General features: G+C 33.1%; 1 protein-coding gene across 2 annotated transcripts in view; it reads left to right on the top strand.

Annotated features, from left to right (window-relative positions):
- The first annotated feature begins 1,102 nt into the window (after window positions 1–1,102).
- The window catches only part of Lar (tyrosine-protein phosphatase Lar), a 712,977-nt gene continuing 687,928 nt past the window's right edge, over window positions 1,103–26,151 (top strand). For both annotated transcript variants that reach the window (XM_085959967.1, XM_085959966.1), the window contains exons 1-2: window positions 1,103–1,319; window positions 12,391–12,456. The gene's annotated coding sequence lies outside the window, so the exon portion shown is untranslated. The remainder of the gene's footprint in view (window positions 1,320–12,390; window positions 12,457–26,151) is intronic.

The raw sequence follows: 26,151 nt of genomic DNA, 5'->3' as shown, positions 1-26,151 counted from the left end.
TCACCTAATGGAAAATTATTGGATTATAGGACTGTTGCATTTTAAAATCACAAAACACAATCATGTCAATAAATAATACATAATATACTTACTCTTAAATTTAATGTTGGCATTGCGGAATAATAAATTCTGAGAGCGTGTTTCTATATTTTCAGCCATACAGTTTGATTATCATAAAGTTCATACACGGAACGCCGAATGCTACTTCACAAACTAAACGTCAAATTATTTATAAAAATGTCCTTCAACCGTGGTTTACTAAACTTGGAAAGTTAAAGATTAGGACATAACACGTTCAAAAGCATCTCTGAGATGTTATCCACCTCAACTGCAAAGTCTTTTCTTCGCTATAATAACAACTACCTATTTAAATTCCGTCTATTCCACAACATATTTGGGACAAATATAAAGAAATCTTAAGTGTTATTCTTAAACAGCGGTTACATCTTGGCTTAATAATCTTCTCCCAACTACCTATTTTGATTCCCACTAATCCCCGTGATTACTGAGCATAAATGTATATAAGCACACCACACCATCAATGCAACCTGGTGCGAAATTTTCAAAATAGTACTCACCTATCACACAATAGGTAATTAATATGTATATTATTTTTAATTTAGAATACGCCACAGTGCAGTGCCATAGGGTTAACATATCAACAAAAATTGAAAAACAACAAATCAAAATATAGGTAATTTATGGGTAATTTTATAGGTAATAAATCTATAATGATTTTCTTTATTATTAAATAATTACGTAGGTAGATAACCAACTAGGTATAATTTTAAATCACAATAAAATTTTAATATTAATGGTGTTAAGCTAAACATGACGTGCTTAAGTATATAAAATTATAGAATAATTATTTTATGGTTGTTATCACGTTACATTTTGTTGGTAACTTGCTTATTATTTATTCTTTTTTTGACTTTTGATGGTATTATTCAACCCACTAATACTAATAGGTATAGGTATTATTAATAACAATAAATAATATTTTTTCTTATTGGCAATGGTAAGAGGGGTCAAATTGTATGATTACAAAATGAGCCGCGAGAGGAGCATGTGCCGGTGCGAGAATTGAGAGGCGAAGAAATCTGTTTTACCGACGGTCTACAAATTGCATATGGCCGCCAGATTGTGTTTATGTCAATAAATATACTAATAAATCGGTTTACGGGAGTGGTGGACAAATTGATTCAATTTTGAAATACAGAAATTGTTACATATAATTTTATAGTTTGAGTGTTTTTTTCACGGCAATCAGAACTCATTTAAACATGATTTCGTGGATTCTGTATACATTTGTGTTATAGGTATGTGCAATAATTCTGAAAGATTTTCATTTTCATATCGGTGTTTATGTGTTTGATTCAAAAGAACTAACAAAACTAGCGAAGGTATTCATGGAAAGTCCAACCGGCATATTATATGAATCATATTAGCTTTAATAATTCTTATATTTGTGTATCCCAAACGTAAACATTACGTTTTTAAAATGAGTGTTTTGCACATTCGGGTCTGACATAATTCATGTTTTTTCAAAATATACTAATTAAAATATGGTAAATTTAAAGACACTGTTAACTCAAAATTTTTAAATTAACCAGCCTATTTATTTTTTAAAATCACCATATACTTTTTTGCTGGATGTGAAAGTATTTTGAAATTTTGGTACTTAGGTACTTAGGTGCTCATTAAATATTTTTTTTTTTATTGTAACATAATTAATTTATTAAGTATCTTCAACAGGTTCAATGAATAAATAAAAAAATGGAATAATACTTTGGTACATTTTGGTGTTATGAACTGTCAAAATGTAGACAAACATTTACACAGAGGTCATAAGTCAATGTTTTATTTTGGTTTAGTACCTATAGAATAATTATTGTTATATTATATTATATAGTTTATAATCTCACCTTAGTGCCAATTACTTTTCAAAAAGTTTTGCTTCTTATAATATGAATATTGAATAATTAACAAATTAACAATTTTTCAAAATACATATTTAAAACAACCTAACAGTATCTACAACCAGAAGAAGGTTTCTGATTTTGTTGATACAAGTTACCCATTTCTGGAAATTATTCATCAGCTAAATACCTATAGCGAACAACAATTAATAAAAAAAACATTCCCTTATTCAAGAATTCAATTAAGGCTAGATACTTCAGCTGAGGCAAGGTCTAAAAAGATCATGGCTAGGCGATGCGCGGTTTGTGCAAATGACGCGTGCCAAATGAAATATAATTTGTCATAAAAATCCAACATGCGTCCATTTAATGTTATGTTTATTGTTATATTACTAATAATAATAGTATATTCATTGACATGTTTTCTTTTTTAATTACATTTATGTAAAGTTTTTTAGTCATCTTTACACGATTTAAGAATATTTTCATCCGACGCCATGACAAAACAAATCGACGTGCAGACACATCGACTGTCGGTCTCCAATTGGCGACTAGTGAGAAATTTCGTCGCACCTACTGTTGAAAATTATTTGCTGTTTCACTGAAGTACGCTCTTAACTAAGTATACATTCTGGTATATTTTTACACTTACGGTGGCCGCGCGACATAAGCGTTGGACTATTATGCCGTGGGTCTCAGGTTCGAATCCTGGGTCTGGCAAGTACACATATTGTTTTTCAATATGTGTGTGAGTCAGGGTATGGACCTAATAGGTTGAGCAAGTGGCTGACATACATTTCTCGTAAAAAAAAATCTGTTAATACAAACCTCTACTCTGTGGAGGCCCATATGATCCTATTAGGATCGGACATGGTCGGAAAAAAAAAATACATTTTTATATATTTACTTACCCAGACGTCACACTTTTGTAATGCCTCCTATAACTAGTAACCAAATTGAGGGGAGATATAATACACCAGTGGGGGTGTATTCTATACTTATGACCGCTAAAGTGATAAATATTATCAAACTTAGGGTAGGTTTATATCAAAGTATTAGCACTCATTGTAATAATTTCAATAAATTGGTTGTGATTGTTGCAATAAGTGCTATATTTTAACAGCACCTCTTGGCTGTGATAAAATTTAGAGCGAGATAGACAGTTTTGAATATATAGACGGCTAACTTATTGTGACAATTATAATACCCCAATACAAATAATATGTAATAAATACTATCACTTGAGCGGTCGATAGTCGTCTTGTGTATAGAATAGACCCGCAGCTTTATAATATAATATATAATTTATTAAATATGATTATATGCAGAACACCTATAAACTACTACTTATGTACTCTTTTTTTCTATAGGTATGAATTTAAATTGTTTGGAAACATTACATACATATTTGGGGACCTCTAAAATTGTTTCCCAACCTATTAAATATCAAACATTCGTGTCGATATTGTATACTAAACGTCTCAATGTGCCTTATTTACCATAATATGCGCTTTATAGAAGAAGTTGGCTTTTTACATTCCAGATTGACCGAACAATCAATCCTCATAAACAGTCTGTTATAATATCTTGACGTTGTGGATGTACATATCGATTGTTAGCACATGGGTATTGTATTTTCCTTTTGATGTCATCTTTTATTGAATATGGACGACCAATTTGCAGTACACCTCTCTATCATAGGAAAGTTGTAGCATATTCCCAAAGCATTATGACGTTGAGTAAATTATACTTCTCATTGCGGAAAATATGGTTGAAGTATGCATATTATAAGTCCGATACAGCCAGCTCTTAAAAGCCTCCAGTCTTTATATTGTATATTCCTTTTAACATCCAGGGTTATAATGTAGCACCTGATCACCCTCCGTCGAGTGCCCATACCTGTCTCAATTGCTGAGGAGATGTTTAATTTTTCAAAAGTGCTTCTTGCCGTCACAATCCTGATCTTAATCTCATGGTCTTCTAGCTAGGCTAAAGTCTTTACGTAGACAGCAACTCCAACAACATTCAATATCTACAGTTTATTTCACTTCCTGAACAATTTGATATTTGAGGGTTACGACAATTGGCTTAGACAGTGACGATCGTGGCATCCATATCCTGAAGCGGGTCCCCCCACCTATTGCTAAGGATAAAGGAAGTGTGACACTCTACAGTAGCGTTTTCCAAATGGTGTACGCGGTAAAATTAATGTGTATATTTAGTGATTTTTTGAATTTTTTAATACAACCATTTGAATTATGGAGTTGTCAAGTATTGATACACAAAAATTGTATCATACAACCACATAATTTTAAATAAAAATATTATTGAAGGAAAATAGCACAGCAGGTGATTTTTTTTTTACTATTAAAGCAAATGTGTGATGTGTGTTTATCTCACTTATCTGGTGGACTCGTCTCGCCGAGCCCTTCCTGAGCCTGGGCCCCCAGGCTAGAGCCCTGTCAGCCCCACCTTGTGGGGGCCATGGTGATGATATTTATCAATATTTTATACTTCACTTATTGTCTTTAATAAAAAATAAGCTTTTTACAATGCTTAACTGTCAGTAATCTCAACCCATTGGGTCCATGCATTGTATTACCAGTCGCTTAGGTCGAATCTACGACCCACAGAATAAAAGTAGTATTTTAGCCTCTGATACAAGTTAGCACTTAACATTTGATTAGTTATGTATTTTAAACATGTATGACATCAAATTATAGCTTTCCGAATTCGTAAGTGTGTAGATTATTTATTTTGTTAGCGTAGGTTATCAATAAGGTGGCACGATAGCACAATAGTTTTTCATAGCTCGTCCTGTGTATACGCATCATGTCAACTATAATAATAATTATTTTTCCTTGTCTCATTTACTAATACACATGTTATAAAACATTCCTAACAATAGCATTTTAATCTGTAAATAAAACTGAAACACATGCCTCTTTTAACGTTTGTCTCAACTTTAAGGTCAGTTGGCAAACAGATGTTCACCTTCTGAACCTGAATTCAACTTTTTTTTTTTTTTTTTTTAATTCAGTATATTATCAGCAATCCAGTATAGAATTTTTAAAATACTCTACTCTTTTTGTTACATTATTAAGTAATTTGTTTATTTAATGTTTATGGTAAAAAACAGCGAAAATCACAGCTCTTTCGGCCTGTGACAGTTTAAAATATTGCAATAGAAATTAAACCAATCAACTTTTAGTACATAATATACAATTCAAAATATGTATTTTTTTTTTAATATTTTTTAAATATTAAAGAGCTAACCAAGTTCTGGTACGAATTTGATTTGTTAAATAAAAGACTTTAGGCACTGTACTCAAAAATGGCAAATAGACTCTGACTATGAATACAGTTAATTCTTGTTTATATAGTAAGTAATTCAATATAATAAAAAAAGGTAAAAACCTTATTATCTACTAGGTACACAATATCATTCAATACAGTCCACGATCCGCTTATGTCAATTTTTCGATAACTTTTTCAGACATTTCGGGTTCTATCTTGGCCATAACAGTATGGATGTTGTCCTTATGCGAATCAAAAGTGTGTGGATTATTGGCATTCATGCCTCCTTTTACGTTACCCCACAAAAAGAAATCTAACAGTGCAAATTGCACGATCTTGACGTCTTAAAGTTTTCAAATTAAACGGCCATCGAACTTTTCACGCCTGTGTTTCCGAGCTTTACGTCATGTGGCCCGTCCTGTTGGAATCACGTGTTTTCCAAATCTAAATCTTCAACAATAAGTCAGTTATGTATCATTATTGCTTATAGCGGATGCCTCCAACCCAAAAACTGCACCAAACATTAATTTTCTCACCATGTAACGGTTTCCTTTGAATCACTTGTAGGTTTTTTCTCTCCCCAATATGACAGTTTTGCTTATTAATGTACTTTGGTAAAAATATGTCTCATAACTGAAGATGATTTTCCTTGAAAAATCATCGGTTACCTACTCTTCCATGACACAATCGGTGGATCTGCGATGCTGCCCGTGGTCTGTTGGCTCTTGTGTGAGCTGGATCCTATACAGGTGTAGGTGAAGGTCTTTATGCAAAATTAAAGTGCTTTATGAGAGGCCAACTTGCTGCAACCATCTTGGAATCCACATTTTTGACCTTCATACAGCAACGGGTTAGACGAACGTGTACAAGTGTTGATCGACCCAAACAACGCCAGTCTTTTCAAATATTTTAACTCATTCAGTGCGCTCACCGCACCTGGCCCAAGGCCATTAGAGGTCATTAGCATGTTATCCGATTGGGGTAATTAGTAGCTCAGCAGTGAATGTATTAATCAGCTTGCAAAGGCCACCTTCAGTTGGGCGATGATTCCTACCCAATTCTTACCTTAATTTTTGCACTACGACTGTCGAAGATTTACCATTTTTGTTGTATGATTGTACCATTTTTATGCCTTGTGCGGCGGAGAAACGATCAATTGTGTTTAATGGTAGACTTTCAACTGACGATATGTCAAAAATACGCTCAAAATATTTGTAGAGTAACAAATGACAACTGTCAAATTCATACCACGACTTATATAACATATTTAATGAATTTGAATAAACAGATTGATTTACATACTTACAGTATATCGTGTACGTATAATTTCTTCATATGTTATGTCAGGCTTAGACGCCTCCTTGCAATTAGCTACCAATGACCGTTTAATAATATACAGTAATAGAGTGGTGTTGCAAATTTTTTTTATTGTTGTTAATTAACTATTTTAAATGATTTTAGAATTTACTATTGAAGAAGCGACTCCTGCGTTTCAAGAAAAACCCTCACTAAGTATTTTGGGTTAATATTATATATGGTACCATACAATAGCGGCCTTAAGCCTGGCAACGGGGTAGGTCAATTTTGAATATATTATTTTAATTTGCCTTTTCGTTGTATACTTAAAAGACGTATTGCAAATTAGCTTTTTATACATTATAGAAGAAGTACTAGAAATTTGTATATGTAGGTTACTTACCCTTAAAAAAATTCCATTTTTCACGTTGTCAACTCATCGTTAACCGAAATTGCACCCAACACGTTATAATTTTTTGTAAATTAGGTCAAAAAATAAACTTTGTGTGTCTATTTATACACCTAATAACTGTTGTACTTAATACTATTTAAGAACATAAGATTAAAACAATCAAACACATTTAATAAAAACTCCGTTATAATACCTAGTGTTATGGAATGGCGGGATCATTTATATATAAACACTTTTTATATTTCCACTGATCTCATTAGAAGGTAACTTTATGATTAATATAGCAGATTACATTTTAATCGGTAACTTGTACACAATGGTTTAATACAGAAAATGCAGTCGATAAGTTTTACTCAAAGGTTGGATTTAAACTGAACTACAAATTAATAACATATGAAACTTTCAGACAACAATGGTCAGTTTGAAATAATAAGCGACAACAAATAAGAATAAAAAGGTTTGCCGCACAAATGAGACCTTGAAACCACAGAACAAAACTCTTGAAACATTTAAGGAAAAATTTATATCATTCTGTTTCATTTTACATATTGAAAATAGTATAGCTGTCTCGTTTTCGGCAATGACCAAAATTTAGTGTATGCAAGCGATAAAACAATATGAAAAAAAGGCGTGTTTTGTGCTTTCTTTCCGTCTCACATATGGGAAATGAGAGAGAAAGAAATATTATTAAGAAATATGAATCTTGGCGTTCATGAAATTGACCGAGAAACGCTTGTGAGAGTTTAGATACGTGTGTGTGTATGGTGGTTAGATACACGTGCATACAAATTAGCGTGCGTCACGTTACAATCGCTTGCCAAAACGGAAAAAGGCGTAGGATAATAATATATAGGAGATAATTGACATTGTATAATGTATATAGATTGTAAGATATTTATTTTTGGGAGGTCATTGACTATTTGACCCTAGGAGCCAGCCGCCCATGGTACCATATAATATATCCGCTGAATCGACCCCATAAAGTTCAGGGATGTACATGGTAGTGAAGAACTATAGACCGATAATAGTGGAAGGAGCTAAAGGAGTCCTTCGTTTAGTAGTGGATCGATCCCGCAGATGACGATGATGGTTCTTCCAAAATTTGTTTGCTGTTTTAAAGTATTGATGTTCTCACAACACTATCAAATGAAATAACATAAATTAGGATAGGCTTAGGGATCTAGACCCGCATATGAAATTGGAAAACATTCTTTTTTATGTCCATGAAATCTTCACATATTCTAAAATATCCCTTGTTTTTGTTTCGATTTGCATAATATCATTTCCCACAAAAATATTTTGTGTTTGAAATTCTCATATTTTTGAGATTTTCACTGTTGGTTTGTAATCATATTTGGTTTTTTGGGTTGTAACCATATGTTCTTTCTCCTTCTTACCTCGACTCTTGCAGAGGCCATTTTTTTTCATTAGCTCTATAATTTGGCGTGGATCTAGGCTGTATCGTGCAGAGGTTTCGTAACATTATTTTTATGTGAAATGGGTGTTGCTCAACTTATTAGGTTCACGCTCTTGGTCCAAACACACATTGTATGTCAATTTGTGATCCTCACTAACAAACGGATATGTTACCATTTGGCCATCGTGGACCAATATGGCAGAAGCCATTATGTATTAGGTATATGAATGCCGGTCTAGGTGCGTCAAAAAGGGTTTTTTTAGATGACAGCGAACACTTGGAGTAAAGAGAAGGTGACGGTTTAGTGCAATAGTTATGGCTGGATATACTGTATCGGATATTGGATTTTGATTTTAATAATAGTGTGAAAAGCTGTACCATTTTTAAATATAGCCCTTCGTCCGATTAGTATTGTCAAAGTTCCAATATATTATTTCGATGGCATCCTTTACTAAGCGAGAAATTAGTAGCATTTTATCATTTGTATTTAAGTATATTATATAATTGTACCGATACTTTGACTGCAATCCACCACCAAATCACCTCCTTTCTTCTGAGAAGTAATCCAGAATCCATTGTTCTGGTCCTCCGTCCATTGTTAAGAAACATCTCAATTTTCCTAAGCTCCTGTCTTCCCCAATACCAGGGCATATTTCCGCGTATGGCGTGTATATGTTGATATGTCTAAAAACATCAATTCTCAGGGCAACTATTTGAACGTCATCAACATATTCACACCATGTACGGATTTAGACCCTTCGTTGTTCTCAAATTTGCTTGTCACGGCTCTCGATTTTGTTCAAAATTTTAACATGACATTCATCGAAGAGTTGCAAATCGGAATGTAACATTATCATTAAAAAAATACATTTGTGGTTTTACTTAAGTACTTATTTGACATTTTCATAATTTTGCTATCGTTTATTATTGATGACATTTTATATTTATGTTTGTTATTAATTATAACAATAACTGTAATTTTTCCGGTATATTTTATCAAAACTGTGTAGAGATAAAATTAATCATTAATGATATAGTAACACTATGGACTCATCACTCTCATTAGGTTCTGCTTCATTATGTGAATATTATATTTTATCACTTCTATATTTTCTTATATTATTGTTCGCAATTTAAGTATGTATTCAAAATATATTTTATATTCTGTTAAATCTGATTAGTTGGCATCATGCTCAGTGAATGTATTATTTTTTAGAATAGTGGTTCTCAAGGATGCTTGTGGGCATATGGTAGCTCTTTGAAGACTACGAGAAATATTTCAATTTCAATTTATTTATTTTACATATTGTGGACATTACAAATTATAAGTTTAAGAGGTTCACAACATGACATTTAGAAACAAAGAAATATTATTATAACAGTTTTATGTACATAACACAATGTGTAAATACAAAAAATATTAATTATATAAGTACAAGGAAGTACACCGGATGAGTTAAGCAGACCCTATTTTAAGAAATTAAAAAACAACTTCCACCTAAATTCACCCTCACGTAAGTGGAATATATCAATATCCGAAGCGATTTCATTAAGCATGGTTATTGCCCTCCCAATTGGCATTACTAATGGCAGGTTAGTTCTGCACCGTGGGAGAACAAACAACGGATGCCCTCGATTCCTAAGGTAATTATCAGAGACACACAATCCAACACCACCAAGAATGGCAGAGTTCACATTTACGCCGCGTATAAGTCTGAAAAAATATGTAGCTAAATAAAGATCCCTTCTAAATTTTAAGCTACAGTATGTAAGCATCCCTAAGAGAAAATCAGTCGGATAGAGCCACGGATAATATCCATACAGCCGAAAGTAAAGGAGTCTCAAAAATTTCTTTTGGACTCTCTCCACCATAAGGCATTACTTCAACTGATGCGGGGCCCAAACGACAGACCCACTCTCAAGTCTGCTTCTAACTAAGGAGTTATAGAGAATTTTTAGTACCGTAACATCCGAAAAGACCCGGGAAGTACGCAAGACAAAGCCCAACATATTTATATATCTTTCAAATATATAAAAATGAAGCTTAATAAAAAGACTTGGTTACCAAGACAAATGATTAAATTAGCTGCAAATCATTTCGGATTACAGATTTATTTATAAAATTGTTTTTACCTGCATCCTATAAAAATATATATTTTAACATTTTCAATACAATAATAATTGTGGATTTACTTGGTCAATTTCATGTACCTATTACTAAATGTACTTATATTGCTAAGATATTCCCTGAAAACCAAACGTGTTGGACTAGCACCGGAATCAAATCATTCATATAATAGTGCAGGTATAACTGTCTTTTAAAACAGAAAACTGTGACAGACTGCTTAATATATTTTTAATATATATAGATAGGTAGGGAAATGTACCGAATACTAAATTATTTAGATTAAAAATCGCAAATGTCATATGTACATAATAACGAAACATTAAAATAGGCTTCCAAAGATGCGTTATAAAAAAGAGATTGTAGCCGCCATATTTCACCGTAGACTTAAATTATTATTTTTCTATAGTTACCAATTCAACAACATTTATAGCGTAGATGAATCGCGATCAAGTGTTGTAATATTAAAAAATCCTACATATTATGACTCCTAGTTATAGTGAAAACACTTTTATTTAACTTGTCATTACTAAGAAACTTTAGTTTGCTATAATAAATAATGTTGATATACAGCGATGTGACATCATTCGTCACTCTCCATAAGCCATCAGGCAGCACCAAAACCATCCGGTAAGGTGATGCTCACCTACACTAGTTACAGCTACATTTTTTATTTTCGTCTTGTTTTATTTCTACCACTACAAAAAGCCACAAGGCCTCATCACAGTAGTGTACAGGTAGAGAAACAGAAATGTAGTAGTATCACTGAAACAATCACAGACCAAGCAAGGCTTTGAGAAAATCACAGATAATATTAAATTGTGACCTCACTGGAAGTCGAACCTGAAGCCCCTGGATGATCAGCCAGTGTGTTACGCATTGGAATATGAGGCATAAGTTCAAATAATGACAATTTTAATTGAAAATTTTCCTTCTACCCATAAATTTGAATCTGTGAGTCATATGGTAAAAATGTCATTATAAAGAAGTTTATATCTTGATGGTTTATTAATATTTTTTCCTTATTATATTTTAATTATGTCATTGTGGCCTGTTCAGAGGTTTTGACATGGTGTAATTATTACCTTCGGATAATAGCATAAAAAAAATATTTAAATTGGACCTCCAGGCACTTCTAGACTATGTGTTGATTTGTACGCGTATAATAAATGTTTAACAGTTTGTGAACTGTGCCTTTTCCCATTGGAAACGAATATCATAATAAGCTTCTCGCTTTGAGTAACATCTTCATATTGGTTATATGATTTCTGTAATTATTTACAACTGGTATGGACAGTACTGCCGTACTAAGCACAGAAGCCGTATCTGCATTTTAGGCAAGTGGGAAATCTGAGCGTTCATATTATTTTACTTTTCCTGCTAATACTGGGGAACTTTTTATTTATTTTATTTGCCTATAATAGTTAATTTTAATTTAAGATTTGTTTACATACCTTGAAAATTTGATTTATGTTATTATTATTATTACGTTATTGATATTAGCCGTATCTATGTTGGATACGGCTAATATCCCTTAGTAAATGATAGTTACAACCAAATCGCTTAGTATTTATCGAGTTTTTTTCTCAAACTCCGTAGATACGGCTATTAAAACCCTTGATTTCTCCGTAACTATAGCAGTTACGGGTTGGATTTATTCACAGATCTTATACAAAAACTCTGCAGAATCCAAATATCTAAAAACATGAAAATACCTAAATATGTCAGTTACGGCCTCTGTGAGTACGGCAGAGTAGTGGGTCGGTGAATTTATTCCGCACAAATTTGCCAAATCTGTTGGGCTGCTTAAAAATTATCGTAGCGTAGGTACTCGGTTTTCGTTATATTTATAGTAAATATCTTTTCCTTTGTTTGTCTTTGAACGTTAAAAATCAATATTAATTTTCTTTTTAACTCGTTTCAGGAACCTGTGGTGTAGTTCGGGATCCAGAGTGGGGCCATTCAATACAGCCGGTTGGCATCTTTAAACGTAAGTAACGATTTAAATTAAGAAAACATTCAGCAAAGAAATTATTACCATAATAAAATAATATATTGAGACCTTCCTAAAATCCCTATAAATTAATGCTATATCCATTATCAACTTCAATATTATATGTTATTAGACGTCTCATAACTTCTAACCATGTCCTGTACGTACAATCGATAATCTATTAGCCAATTAAATCATTAATTCTTATCATTACCTCAACAAGTTATTACTATAATTTATTTCCTAATAATTAAATTTACTATTTTCTTACAGTTATCATTTGTCTATTTCAATTCTTCATTGAAGCCACACATAGAATCACTCTTTGGCTATCTGAATGATGCTTCCCTCAGGAGTTCATGTTTTGTGGAGGTTCTTAGCAGTTGTGCTCACAATATCTTACCAATATTGTGAATGTTTACAATGATGATGACGATTATTTTATGATGTGTAAATACACAACAACACAAAGCCAGTTTGATTGAATTCCAATTTTTAACGATTCAAGTTTGTAATTTTCAGTGAATAATTCTTTTCTACAGCAAATATGTTTATTTTCTTTTTTAAATAGCTACATGTTTTTAAATTGCTACTTACTATTAAATCTTAAATACTTACCTAACACTGTCTTTCCTTCTTTCAATCTTTTCTTCATAGTATTTTTGAGTATTCTATATAAAATTTAAAATATCCTGTCTTTAATCCTTTTCAAAAATAATTTTTAGTGTATACTTTCAATATCTGTTATATCTTCATATTTAGATGTAACATTTTGTCAACAGAAAACATAATAATAATTAAAAATTAATAATTAATTTTTAATTAAATGTCTGATTTACAGAGCAAGTGCTTTTATAACTAATTAACTATTCTATTAAATATATATTTCTATTAAAAATATAATATTATACCCTGTTGATAAGTTAGTACTGTTTATCTGTATCTGTAAATATTTTGGCTGTTTAATTTTTTTTGTGTTTTAAGGGTTTGCCAAGAGGTTGATGACTGAAAAATATAATAATGCCTTACAATATAATCATAGTTTGTGGCTTATGAAATTGCATGCTGTATTATAGAAAGCACGATTTTAAAGCGAATTGGAAATATACCTACACTCATAGACTATAGATACATATAGACGCCACCCGTTGCATTGCTAAATGAAGCTACGTGCCGTGCGTTTGGTTTGTGGGCGAGCGAACGCATTCACCTATAAATGTTCGAGACCATAGACCATTTTACTAGTGCTCGCCCAAAGTGCTCGCACTAGACGCTCAGAATTAAAATATAATTTTCTGTTTTTTTACGTTATATAGTATTTTTAAGCGGTCAAAATGCAACCAATTAGGTAAATATATCCATAATTTAAGTTATTTTAAAGAAACACTAGGTCACTGATATTAAAATAAATAATAATATACAAATAAATTGTCACGAACATGTATCAACTTACATATGAAACGTAATACCATCTTCTTGCTTATCAGTACGGCTACCATATTTTAATACAACATGCAGAACCACCTTTCCTATTTAATTAACTAAAAATATTTAACAAATGACTTTATGTTTAACACAAAAAATAGCAAATTTAGCAACACGAACAACACGCTACGTGAAGCGATTCAGCACTATTTGCCGGCGATATTTTTGGAAACCAACTTAAAAATATGTAGACCTTTTATCTTACTCTAGCGCGTGTCGCAGAGATTATAAGGGTGCCGAATACTTTCTCACTCGCACTCATGCATCGTTTTTGTTCAGGCCTTGCCTACACTTCTTTTTATATCCTATCCTTCGTCAGGTCTCAATATAAACTATTGTTCGATTTAATTCCATAAAATAAAAATAAAATCAAATTTGCTTTGTCTTTCTTTGTATTACATACATGTTAATTACAATATACCTATGTGTTATCAAAAATCCACTGAGCAAAGGGATATATGAATAATTTATTACAATATTTTTTCTACTTATGTAATTAGTATTGTAAACGGAATTATTTCAAAATAATTTGTTATTGTGTTATTGAAACAGAATTATCACAACATACTGCTGTAAATAAAAATAATTAAGTGAATATAAGTGAATAGTGATATTATAATAATAATATATAATCAATATTTTAATTATAATAAGAATTATTATTTTATTAGTGAGTATGAGTATCTTGAACCATAAATTTTGTTATCTTTTATAAGAAAATAAATATTAACTACATAAATATTTAATTAGGTAAATCGGTAAAAAAAAATAATTCCATAATTATTATTGAAGAAAGATAAAACTGACAAAATATTATTGTAAAATTGTATATATTATTTATGTAGATGATGTAATGTTGGTAAAAATATTGTTTATTTTGTAGGCAAGATATAATCATATATTCAAATTTAAAAAAAAACAATTATTATTTTCCTTGAAATAAGATACCCCTTTTTTCTATTTTTCGTATACTGCCATCTGTGTATTTTATGGAATATTAAATTGAAGAGGTTTGTGTCTGTGCTAACATCTTCTTAAAAACGGTAAAAGCTTTAAGTGAAACTGTATAGATGGAAGTGCGAAAAAATGAAGTAGATATTAAATAGTTTGGAAATAAAACGGATAGATGGTACTGTAAACATCATAAAATATATTGAGATTGTGCTTCCGCTACCAAATATTCTCACTTCTGACAGAGGAATAGATTAGGTATTCGTAACTAGTAATACCTATTTAACACAATGGGTAAAAATACCAAGCATGTGTTAATTAACTCAACACCATCGCGTGATCAAAGTAGTTAGTTAGTCAGGTAAGCACCTACCTAACTATTGGAATATAGGTATACATACAATATCGATTTTTGAGAAAGAACATAAAAAGAATACCACTCTTATACCTAAATGAGTATAATATGGCGTTTTGTTATTGTGTTGGGATTTATGATTCGGCATAAAGGCACTTGGAATGTGCCGTCCTTTGTCTTTTTTGCGAGAAGGAGATAGCCGCGGGGCACAAGTGTGAATACAATTGCCTTTTGTGTCTGTCTCTCCCTCCTTATTGGCTTTCCCTTTTTATCTCCACATTCACATCGCATCCTGTCGTCACGCGAAAGTTCGCGGCCGGATTAAGAAATCACAGGAATGATTTCGTTTTGATATGCTCGCATTTCCCATCCGAAACTCTAGAGAAAGTAAAAAGAATCTTTTGTAGTCCTGTAAATGTATCACATTATTTGTGTATGTAGAGCAAAGGTTAACTAACAATAGGCAAGTGTGGTATGTAAAATGAGTTGGCGAAGGAGCTCGATTAGATATAATATAAGTAAATAAAAAACGTTTATTTTAAAAATATTTTTATTTTCTATTAAGTAAATAAATATATATTAAAACCACGTATTATTTAAAAGAATCCACCTTTGAGAAAACTTACCTACCAAATTGACAATTTGCCATTTATTTTATATGAATTAAAAGTAAGTATTACCTATGTATGTATTTATGTAGGCCAGCAGCAAACACATTTCTAAAATAGCCGATATACTTGATTATTTGTTAGGTTGGCTTAGTTTAGGTTAGGTTAAGTTAGGTTAGGTTAGGTTTTTCAATCTTCAATTCATGAAGTTTGCCAAAATCGGCTATGACAATTAGCGCGGTTCCCGCCTGGCTTCCACATAACCGACTTGTACCTATATTATGTAAGTACATATTATGGAGGTAGGGTGTTAAGAACCGATATAAATGGTGCACACTAAAATTTGTCAGGCTTACGTATTTGTTTTAATTATGGTTGGTATAGGCAGGATTTAATTGATTTTTAAAAACTAACCAATACTATCTGCATATTGTAGTCTTAATTGAATGAAAACAAATGTGTGACTGATAAAGTTTAATGTGTACTATTTATGTCGGATGTTTACAGCTTACCTTCACCCTTCGCCAGCGATAGGCACCCACGTTTTAACATAGTATTAGTTTGTCTTCAAAATCTTTTATTTAATCAAATTTTGGTTTTAAACTCAAATTTTCTTACTTTATTAATTATTGTCATTATCATCTTCAGCTTGGATCAATCTACTGTTAGATGAAGACCCCTCTAAACTGATTCCGTGCGCTGCACCGCCAAGTTGCAGGACTTAATTGTTTCGTCGATTTAACAGCCTTTTAGAGATATTCTACTTCTTATAACTGAATTTGTCTAACGATTGCATTTTTTATATTGAGTCCTATTCACTTCCATTTTTGATTTTAACAATCTCTATTAATTAAGTACATCGAAAACCTAGTAGTTTGCGATATAATATAATAAATTATAAAAGGTAAACTTACCTAAGTATTATGAAGTTATTCCTAAGTAATTTAATGTAAGATGACTCGTCGAATAAACAAAACAGACGCCGCAGATTTATTAGAGTCATCTGAACCGAACATTTCAGTTGTGTACTTAAAATTTCCTCCTCTCTCTGGAGAGAGAGAGAGATTGTGAAAACTCAACCCGGCCGCCGCCATCTTGAACCCGAATCCGTCCAGCGAAAATAATTAAAACGAAATGTTTCCTAAGTGGAAGGCGGCTAGTGATTTTAATTAGTTCACCAGTAACTCCTGGTGAAGCGGTGCGCTAAAAATACATACTACATAACCGGACCAAGCGAGACAGGATCGAGCCCAACTTTGTATTGCGGTGAAATTCGTTTTGACGAATGTAGTAAATTTAGGGTAGGTAATCAAGGTTCGCCTGCATAATTAACTTAATTAACTTGGTTAAATATTTTTTTAGAATTAAATTGTACAAACCTTGAATAGCCGCGAGTTTACTCTTGCTTTGGGCGTAAAGAAAGATTTTGAATTAAAAAACAAAAAAAAACTACCACTGTAAGGGTAGCCCGCGACACATAATTTTATTATTAATGCAACTTTATACAAAGGGCACCTACCTACATAATTAGTAATTAAAAAATAAATAAAAAGTACCCACGATTTGTAAATATGGTTTCATTACAGATCTAGGGAAATGCGCGCTACATGTCATGCTAAGAAATGCAAAGAAATTTTAATAAAAAACTAGGAAATATTATAAATGAGAGGCAGTTTAATGACGTAGGTTACGTAGGTATATATATTATACCTATATATTTTTTTGTAACACATTGGAAATATAGTTTATATACCGTTGCCAACTGTTTTCTTGCCAGATCCAGTATGTTTTACTAGTCAAGTAACTTCTGTTAAATCTAGTGTTTGTTTGCATATTGCGACAAGCCTAATTTTTTTATTTTCAAAAATCACTAGATTTTTTTGATTAATAAACCGAATAGGTTCCTTGAAAATTTGGTGGTAACAAGAGCTGCGATATGTTTTTCTTTTTTCCATCAATAAATTAGTGTAGGTAGGTACACATATGAAATTAACCCATGAATAAGAAGCACTACTTACCTGTTTTAATCACTTTATATCATTTATAGATGTGGATTGCATTGAGAGCATACAAAGAAGAAATCTGTTTTTAATATACTTATTACAACGTTTTTATTAGCTCGTATTCTTGTTTGTCCAGTACAAATCTTGCAATCGATTTTTAACTAACTTCCCGACTAGGTAGCTAGACATTTGAAACTTTTAGAATATATCAGAACACGATGCCAATGCATTCTTTTAATACTTTTAGCCATCTTCAAGCAGAATTGAATTCATTTTCAGTTAATTCTGTTTTGTATGGAAAGTTATTCAAGAAAAATCCGTAAAAAGTAAAAGACTATTATTGGTTGCTAAGGGGGTGGTCCTAGCAACTAAATTATTAATATATAAGTACGTGCGTAACTATGGAAATCAAAATAACATTTCAGTGTTCTATATTTGTTTGTTTTTTTTTATTTACTTCATATCAAGTACCTACAAGACGTTTGAGCATATTGAGCATAATAATTCAACAGAAAATTTAAAAACCTTGTAAGTATGTAAAAATTCTTTTTATCTTGTAATTATTTTTGAATAATTTCCGCTGCTTATCAGATATTTTGTTGTTTATAAACAAGTAAAATACAAAAATTGAAATTGCCATTTTGACATCCAAAAGCGGTTCATGTTATCCAATGTATTATGTTTAGCAGTAGCGTGCAGTCCATAGATGCTAGAGATGCTCCCCATCCCCAGAAATATAATCTACATAGTATGTACTGTGTCATAATATTATACTTACAGGAATTTATTGTGCAATTATATCGTACTAACTTTACTTCTTAAGTTTATATTCACGATTATTATAACGTACCTAATTATTTTTTTAAATACATCGGATCTACCGGACTGCAATACCACACATGCTTCTTCATTGGCTGCCTTAAGATTTAATTAAATACAAAACCCTAAGTAGACACTATGTAACAAAATAAATAGCATGTCTGAGTATTTTTCAACAGAATCCCTACAAGGAAAAAGTCACCACACGCCACTGCTATGTAGGTGTATTGTCGTATTTACTAAACAAGTTATAAATTATTAATTATTATTATTTATAATTATTTATTATTATAATTATTAAAAAAAAGCTTTTGTAATTTCAAACCTAGGTAGGTAATTATAATATTATGCCCACTTAATTTGACTACTACCTAGAACTAGAATCTAGAACTAGAATCTAGATGGCATCAGATCAGATTATCGTAACATGTTAGTTATGAATGGGGTACCTACTTACAGTGCCACAAACTTATCTGAAGAATTGGTGGGGGAGCCACAATCGAAAACTATTGAATCAAGACTCGCAACTGGACACAATCTGACATTGGAATGACGTATTCAATATCGCGTGATAGTAGTTCCATTTTTTGACCGTTCTTCAGATAAGTTTGTGGGACTGTACATTTATTTTGAATTCAATATTCTTCTTATTGTGTGTTATCCCCTAGCGGAGGTCGGCCACCATCAAGGCGATCTTATCTTTGTCGTCTGCTACCCGGAACAGTTCAGTGGAGCTGCACTCGTACCAATCACGGAGGTTCTTAAGCCACGAAATGCGGCGCCGTCCTCTGCTACGCTTCCCATTGATCTTTCCTTGAATGACAAGATGGGAAATGCTGTATTTCTTTCCTCTCATAATATGGCCGAGGTACTGTAGTTTCCTGGTTTTGATACTACGTAGAACTTCTCGGTCCTTCCCCATTCGATTGAGAGCTTCAACACTTGTCACCCGGTCAGTCCAAGGAATTTTGAGGATGCGTCTATACAGCCACATCTCGAAAGCTTCAAGTCTCCGTGACATCTCTTGGTTTAGCGTCCATACTTCCATACCATAGAAAAGAATTGAGAGAACATAACAACGTACCATAAGGAGGCGTCTCATTTCATTCAATATATGAAATTGAAAAAATCCACCCTTCTCAATTCAAGTTAAAGTCATGCGATTTCATAGGACACGCTTGGGCATACGCTTCATAGAATTCAGTGAAAAGTGCAACATGTGAGGCTAGCGATGTTAACAATTTTATATTGTATTCTTTGTATGGTCACACAGTGTCACCGACAGATTCGCCCACTTCCCGGTCATTTTCGCCGGCGCTCAGAGCGACATTGTAGTACTTTACTGGCCATTTGGCGTCCGGCTAAATATTATTGAATTTTCCACTGAAAGTAACATTCGCGGAGATTGTGGGGCGCTGCAGTAAAACGACCACGATGCACTTTTTACTCGGCGTCGTAAATTTTTATTGCAACGAGAAAATTGAAAAACAACACTTTTGTAACAACAATAATCGCAAAATGTTAGACTAGTTTATTTTATGTACCAGTGGCGGAGGGTGGAGGTAGGCTGTTAAGATCCGATATAAATAGTGCATACTAAACTTACATACTAAAATTCAAAACGCTGCGAAAATCAAGCCATAATAGATAATAGTAAAAAAACACATAAATAATATATCATTTTGGACATTTTATAGATAGAATATATTTATGTATTATGACTATGTTTAGCAACACTTGATTAATTTTAAAGCTTACCAACAACATTTGTAGGTAATATTATGTATTCTTAAATCAACGAAAACAAAATAAATATAAATGAAAAAGTGTGCACACTTTTGTCGGATCGCCCAAAGCATACCAACACTATTATGGTTTGGTTTAGGCAGGGTTTAATTGATTTTTTCAAATTAACTAATTCCATCTGTAAATTGTAGCTTAGTTCAATAAAAAAACGGATGACTGAAAATGTTTAATGTGCAATATTTATGGCGGATCTTAACAGCCTACCTCCACCCTTCGCCACTTATATGTACGATATCTATAATAGATATCTAACAATAGCAACAACAGGAGAGTTATTTTTCATTTTCTTCTACGTCTACGTCCACTCCTTATATGCAGCATCATTTAAAGGCCATGCAGCATCTTCAAGAATCTCTGTCGGTTATCTGACTACATACGCCTTCCCAGGTCATGTCAGCATCTCGTAGGTCTGTCGTATACATCCTGCGGACAGTATTTACGGTTGGCCCACCATAAGTATAATAAATCGACTACTATAGTTTACACACCATACAATTCTATATTTGCTTACTATAGAATACACTTACAAACTAAAAAAAAATATGGCATAGGTACCTACATACAGGTAGCAACAATCTGTGATCATATACACAGATGGTCATATATCGATATTGCGTATGTTTATTGTATTTCTTCCCTTAGATTTAAATTGTTCTGATTTCCCATTATGTCTAAGACACACCTTTCTAAGGAAGGGACTATTACACCAGCAAACTCGCAGACCTAACCAGATTCAACGATCGTCGATGATCGTCGTGAGACTTTAAATTAATAGCAATTACACGGAATGATTCAACTACCAACTCAATCGTGCTGAGGCTGAATTTGATTGGTTTATAATATCCGTTCAGTTACGTAAACAATTATAAGTATAGCAACAAATGAAATATAGACAAGTAACGAGGTGTTTATTATATTTATTAGGATATTATTAAGTATTGTCTATTAAAGCCAGGCAACTTTCATTATGTAAAAGTCAAATTTGTGTTGTTATGTTAAATACAAGACAGGACACGCTCGTGCGGCCACATTTGGAAGCACAAGGTTTCAACGGTTCTCAGAAATCATTGACAATCATGATCGTGCCAAAAAATAGGTATTGTTCCAATTCGGTCACGATTCCAGGGAACGACTCAAAAGTGACTTCACGATTAGGCGTGATCGGGTCAGACGGTTGTCCTGAGAATCTGCCAATGTAAATTGAGCTTAGAGACAATTCGCTACGTTTTTAGACCTATATTATTCGTTTTTGTAAACCGTTATTTAAAGACTATTAGTGTAACGGACGTTTATAATTTCTGTACTGCCCTTCTATGATAAATAGGCCATAGAAAAAAGCAGGCTCTGTCCAGCTAATAGATTTATGTATTTCCTCCCCAAAAAACATTTCCAGAAAATACGTAAGTAATTCAATCTCCGCAAAGAAAAACATCCTAACCTTATAAACAGCTTGTTAATTAGTTTCCGTTTCCAAAATAATATTTTCTTGTTGATCAAACTAAAAGGTTTAAACGAAAGGCACTTTTCCGGCGCTCCTTTCATTTTCTCAGTAGGTAGGTAAGTAATTATTAGAAATACAAATAAAATTTCCGTTGCTTGTAGGTAATAATTTTAATTAAGTTCCTTTGTCTTCCAAGCTGTGAAGCTATACAAAGTTCCTTTTACTGAGCATTCATTAGCAGTTCATCATTCATCAATAGTAAGTGAGAGTCTTGACAAGCTCCTTGCATTTTATATTGCCACGAATGCCACGTCTGCGATAACTTATTTTAGCTTATTAAAAGGTTTCGCCATAGCAGTCTAATATGAAATTTTAACTATTTTGTAACCTGTTTAGTATTTCATGATCAAATATAATTATGAATAAATATAATTAATCGGGAAAATATGATCTGGTCCAGACACCAAAGACAATAATTTTCCTCAGTTCGAACCGTGAGTGAAAATACGTTTTTTCACTACAGTTGCAGAGTTGGCTATATTGTGTCACGTCACTATTACGGTTTTTAGTATACTGACTTTACTTGTTTTGGTATTCGAAACTGGGCGAGAGATGTTTTGCTTGAGAGTGTCTTGATGTTGCTATTTTTTTTCATATCCGACTGACTTCTGGAGGGCTACTAAGTAATACCATCCAAAATACGTATTCAGCGATATTATATATTATAAATATAATCATTACATATCTTGAAAATTAGCTTGAGTGACGGGAATCTTTTCACATGACACGTGATAGTCAACCATACCCAGACACTCTTGTGTACTTTGAGTCTAGCGATAGAGATTTAATTAATGGTGCTCGCCCACGAGCTATCGCATCCACTAGTGGTTGTCAATTGCGTGTGGCTTATCGGTCATAATTATTAGGATTGTTGTGTCCGCTTGTGTCGTCCGTACAGTCTAGTTTTTTAAACACGCCGCACCGGAATATTAAAGCAAACATTGGATGCGCCAGATAATTGCACCAATTTATGAGACATTTGAGAAGGCTGTTAGACAGGAAATCATCTCAATATTAGTCACGAGGTCCTGACCAAAAAGAAGAAGAAATATTTCATTGACCTACATATTTTTTTCCGTTTTAGGGGGGGGGGGGGGGAGGGGGGTTACAGACTTGAAAACCCCCGCCCTTTTGGGTAGTAACGGAGTGCAGGCATCGGTTGGACCCCTAAAGACAGTATATACGTTGTTATAACGTAAAAAGCAATGTTGTTTTTTGTTTTATCAAAAACATTATTTTCCCAAAACGAAAATTGTTTTTCAATCCATTGTTATCAATTTTGTATCTGCTATTATTATTATTATTATAACATGCGTGGGTCTTGCCCTTGAAAGAGGTTTATTCTTCATTTAATAGGAACTTGTCTTGTTTTTGTTTACTTTGAATTCTGTGGAGGGTAATATTATTTAAATAGATTTTAGGTAATACCCGAAAAGTTCACTGACGCCTGATTTATATAATAATATGTACTACCTACTTACTAATGAATTAAGAGATCGCGAGCTTAACCGTTCGAGTGACTTCACTTGACTTAGTACCGAACCGTTCTAACAATATTAGGTACCTACATTACTTAGGTACACCTACGTATGTTACCTTCACTAAGGCACGCATGCTGTTGTAATCGCTTTTTATCTCAGTCGCTGGGAAATTTCCTATAAAATATATATTAAATTTCCCGACTTTGGTGAATCATTCATGGTATATAATTTTTCGTGTAAATTGCACACTATTCTTCGCCGTAAAATGCCGAAGAATGGGCGTACTGTAGTCATCTCCGCGAGATGTGAGAGGATACAACTATTAATATCCTGTTATCTGTATATATTTAGAATATCATTATATACATAAAATTACTTTCTAAACATGGTATGCTTTTGATTTTTTTATTTATTCATTCTGGATGCTTGGTATTTTTTGAATAACTCAAATTACTTAATGATCTATTTTTCTATCTAACATTAAAATTAAGGAATAATAATTAGTTGATATCATAGATCATTGTCACGCCCATGATGGCCGAGCGGTAACGTGTCGGTTTATAATGTCGTGGCTCCCTGATTCGAATCCCGGGTCTGGCAAATAACAACCTAATTTTCTTTCCTTAAGTCATTCAGTTTACCGATAAGGACTATAGGTACCTTACCATTACAGTTTCCATCAGCTAATTTTATTAATATGCCAACACATTCCATTGTTTATGACTAATGACAAATGAATTTGCTTACGGAATGTATTAATAGTATCTAATGCGTTTACTAGGGGTTTTTACAAACATACCTACTTGCTCGTTTACTCAGTAGTAGTAAAGTTTTACGTTTTTTTGTTGTATTAGTTTGTTATAGAAACGAGAATTAATGTCAGTGTGCATTTACCATTGCTGAGTGCGCATAGTGCATTAAGATGCCGAAAGACGAAACCAGGGTTGCAAAAACGACTCTTATTATAATATACTTATTACAAGTTTAAATTTTAGCCCACTAGCCAATTTCTCGACCCCTTCTACGGATCCATTCATTTTTGATGTAAATTAAAATTACCATTTATTATGTTGTTGCAAACGGTCGCTGCTTTGATAATTCTACGATAGATGGCACCGTCAAATATTCAAATAAAAATGTTTTAAGCTATTGTGAACTATTAATAATAATAAATTAATGTAATTTCATATGAAAAATAGGTAGGTACGTTGCGACAACTAGGTATTAAATTATATTTGTTGCGTCTGGCCCGATCGTCTGCCACGATTACCAAAATCTATATTCTATGGTTTCCCGGGATCGTGAGCAAATTGGAACCAATCCTATTTCCGTCTGCCACAATTCACGAAGATTCAAGCGAAGATTGCCGAGAACGTACGAAAATATCCGAAGCTACCGCCCGCTTGTGAGGTTAGGTTTGACAGCTGACTTTTGACGTAAAATTGCGAGGGAAAACTGTTAAGTGTATCCAATCCAACGAAAAATAGTTTTCGGTCAACCTATATGTTTAATAATAGCAACATTATGTTTATTTTAAACAAATCAAAAGCAAGGACGAACGCGATCGAATCGTTGCGTGTAATCGTTTATAGTGTAAAGACGTTGGTCACGACGGTCGGCGTGGATCGTTGGATCTGGCTGGAATAAAGCCTTTAGATATACATTTAATACATATCATTTAACAGTATACGTATACTATATACTGTGTATTATATATTATATTATTCGAAGGTAAGTAATTAAAAAACGATTTTCAAGATAAATGTTAAATAATCGTTTAGTAAGGAGTTTTCGACACTGTTATAATATCTATAATATTATGGAGACTGTTTCCGACATGTGCGACCGTTCTTCTCATAACTCCATTGAATAACTCACGAAGCCGTGCAAGTCGTTCATATCCTGCCTCTCACGATTAAGGCTACAAACTACGCTTGCATATAGCCCGGCTAACGTGAATATTATTGCAACGTTCATGATACTTGTGCCATATGTTACTGCCTCACCAAGAAGACGTCTTCCTTGAAGAGCCGAATATAATAATACACAGTCTGTGATTTAAGATCGAGTGTAATTGGAGTGTTTGTTTTTGCGCCCGGGAGATGGCGCAGAGCGGGATGGTAGTTGGTACGTCGTACGTACTCCTCCCGATAAGTGCTTTTGCGGGTAGATGGCGCCAGGTGCGGCTCATAGCTTCCTCACTTTAGTTTTTTTTTCTTTTTTTTTCGTAAATAACCTTATTACCCGCGGCATCCTGCCAGCGCTTTTGGGCTCTCTCGCGCACGGCGGCTCCCAAACTTTGCCGGCTCGCTCGCAAATAAGATAATAAATGATAGGGATACTTTTTGTTGGGGGCGGCGGCACACTGCTTCGGCCCGGAACGTGAGCGCGTAACGCTTTCGCAAAAAATCCCTCTCCGCGAAACAATCTTGGGAAGTTTTAGTTGTTATCAAGTATTTTTTCAAGGATATACAGATTGTGTGTTTGCGAGTTTTCATGCGCCTTGTTAACATTCCGTAATAATTTAGCGTTGGGTAAAATACTTTTGTGTTTTTTTTATACAAAAAATTCAAATAATGTTACTTACCATAATTTAATACTGCCCTTGGCGTATTAACCCAGCGGTGTGAGTGTCAGGCATAGATCACACGTGTTTCATCCATAACATTGACCCAAAGGGTTA

This window comes from Rhyacophila brunnea, unplaced genomic scaffold, assembly GCF_057557595.1.
Source record: "Rhyacophila brunnea isolate RB1 unplaced genomic scaffold, BYU_Rbru_1.0 scaffold_9, whole genome shotgun sequence".
NCBI classification, from domain to species: Eukaryota; Metazoa; Arthropoda; class Insecta; order Trichoptera; family Rhyacophilidae; genus Rhyacophila; species Rhyacophila brunnea.
The sequence above is the reverse complement of the archived record's forward strand: the minus strand, read 5'-3'. Positions and strand labels throughout refer to the sequence as shown.